General features: G+C 39.2%; 1 pseudogene; it reads left to right on the top strand.

The window, feature by feature from the left end:
- The first annotated feature begins 215 nt into the window (after positions 1-215).
- Positions 216-1,135, top strand: LOC149147323 (uncharacterized; annotated as a pseudogene).
- Positions 1,136-3,001: the final 1,866 nt, after the last annotated feature.

Raw genomic sequence — 3,001 nt, 5'->3', positions numbered from 1 at the left:
TCACCAGGAAATATGTTTATTATTGCTATACGAAGCATTGATATTGATTAGTGGATCCCATGTATCAATTGAGGTCCTAGAAGGAAGCTACACAATTTTTCTAGATTGGCAGTCAACAGTTGAAATCATCTCTGGGAAAATTTCCGGAGTGTAGGCTTGAAATTTACAATGGATTTTTGAAGAGGGGCATGTTTTTTTTGGGGGTAAAATTTCCCATGGTCTTTGAAGCATGTTCCAAGTGATTCATTATTTTTTATAAGGCTAGAAGCATAGTTTGAATCATTATCCACCCTCCCATTGTGCACGAGTTTCAAAACCTGGTATCTAACTCTGGAAAAGGCTTGGATAAAATCTATGTTTGTAATACAATACCTAAGAGAGAAATCATTTTAGAATTACCTTTGGTATTTAAGTCAACTATCCAGGTTGGGTTGTTTGCATACAAGGAGCATATGACTCCATTCACAAGCCTTTTCAAGGAATATGAAATAGGACGCAATTGAGTGTAGAGGCTGCTAGTTACAAGTTTTTTGCTTGCTCCATGCAAGAAGAAAGTAGAAGCTAAATGAGTTCTAATGGCTTAAGAAAAGGAGGTTATCAAAGTCAATTGCAAGAAGATATCAGAGATATTGAACCTCTATTGTGTTTTGATGAGGAAGAGGATGACAATGTTGGTCACACACCAACTGAAGCCATAAGAAATGAGAAGCTAAGCCAAACACAAGATCATGGACATACTAGCAATGATAATCCAACTAGGAATAGACAATGTGAATGTATGGAATTCAGAGGAAAGGTGGTTCACTTTATTCTGCTTGCTATCCAATAGAAGGTAGTTTTGAATGGGAAAAGTAATTCAGATGGTGTCTTCTTTCCACCCATATCAAGCTAGGAATCAAGAAACATGAGCTCAAATAACAGTGCTGCTAAAGTGGGGCAACCAATATCATGGAGGAAGTCGAGGAAAGAGAAAATGAAAAATGCTATAGATCTATTTAGGAGTATTTTTCCTAAAGGAAATTCCATGGATATTGTAGTTGTTCTTGATGTGGCCTCCCAGTACTTGAAATTCCTTCAACTTGGAGTCGAAAGGCTCGAGGTTGATCAGAATGATAGAACTTTGCTGAAGCCTTGATATCCATAATTGATTTGGTAAATCACATAGCTTATAAGTTTTAAGCTAGCTTACATTCTATATGTAGGTTTGAACCCCATACAGAAATTACCTGCATACGAATTCTGAAACCTAGAAAATAAACAATGCGAGAGCATAACACATAAAACACATATACATAGATATTTTCCCCTGGATCCCAAAACCGTGACTACCACCTTGATTTTTCATTATATTCCTTTCAATGTTACAATACATATTTATACATGTCGGAGCATCCAATACCATGGACCGAAAACCATCGCGTCCAAAACCATGGACTGAAAACCATAGGTAGGTTCACCTAACCTAATATAGGGTCCAAAAAAAAAAATTCCTGGGGTGCTGCCCCAGACCCCATAAAGGGGGGCTACCCACCCCCCTCAAACACCCTAGGCAAGGGGGGCTGTTGCCCCACCTCTAACCCCCCGGTTCACTACATAGGTTAGTCGTGGAAAGAATATAACACAACCCAACATTCTCCCACTTGTTGTTTTCTTTCCTCATGGGGCCACAGGAGAGCTTAGTCATTTCTCAATGCATCTGCAGTATTCTTCAAAGTGTCCACCTTTACCAACAACACCTTTTTGTCTTCTATCATATCCCTCACAAATTGATACTGAACATCAATGTGATTTGTCTTTGAATGGTAAGCAAGGTTCTTTACCAAGAAAATTGCACTTTTGCTGTCACAGTCTATCCTTATAGCTCCCTGTACTAACCCCATACTTGAACACAATCTCTGCAACCAAACTGCTTCCTTTCTTGCATGAGTGGCTACCATGTATTTTTCCTCTGTAGTTGATAGTGCCACTACAGATTGTTTCTTACTCATCCAACTGACTGCACCTCCAAATAGGTTAAACGCATACTCACTTGTAGATCTTCTCTGATCGAGATCTCCAGCCCAGTCTACATCAACAAAGCCACGAATATCCAACACTTTTTCCAATCCTAGTCTTTCTTGGTAGCACAAACCATAATCACTAGTGCCACGCAAATACCTGAAAACCCGCTTCACTATTGTCCAGTGCTCCTTCCCCGGTTTTGACATAAAGCTGCTCAATACTCCCACTGCATGTGCAACGCCTGTTATAGTACAGACCATTGCATACATCAGGCTACTGACTTCACTTGCATATGGAACACAGGACATATCCTCTTCCTCTTCTTGTGTCTTGGGACTGTTCAGCAAATAACTTTACACCTACAGGAATAGGAACCTTCACCGGTTTACTATCCTACATATTAAACCTCTGCAGTATCGTCTCGACATATTTCCTCTGGCTTAACCAGAGCTTCCTCTTTGCTCGATCTCTTTTAATTTCCATGCCCAAAATATAGTTTGTAGCACCAAGATCTTTCATGTCAAATTTGGAGGACAATTGGGTCTTCAAAACCTGGATAATTTCTTTGTCATTTCCAACCAACAACATATCATCCACATACAAGACCAGACAAATAACACGGTCACCAATTAATTTAAAATACACACAGTGATCTGCTTTGCTTCTGGTGAAGCCAAGTCCCCGTATAAATGTATCAAATTTCTGATACCACATCCTTGGTGACTGTTTTAACCCATACAGAGACTTCTTTAACTTTCATACCAGTTCTTTCTTACCCTTCACTGCAAAGCCTTCAGGTTGCTTCATGTAGATCTCCTCTCCTAGATACCCGTGAAGAAATGTTGTCTTAACATCTATCTGTTCTACCTCAAAATCAAAAGCAACAACAATAGATAAAAGTAACCTAATAGAAGTTACCTTGGAAACAGGAGAAAAAATATCACCAAAATCAATTCCCAACACCTAGGAATAACCTTTTGCTACCAACTGAGCTTTGTAT

The sequence above is a fragment of the Pinus tabuliformis genome, chromosome 9 (assembly GCF_031772625.1).
Source record: "Pinus tabuliformis cultivar Carrire ecotype Pingquan chromosome 9, CPIR1, whole genome shotgun sequence".
NCBI lineage: Eukaryota > Viridiplantae > Streptophyta > Pinopsida > Pinales > Pinaceae > Pinus > Pinus tabuliformis.
Note: the sequence above shows the minus strand (reverse complement) of the source record. Positions and strands in the feature narration are given on the sequence as shown.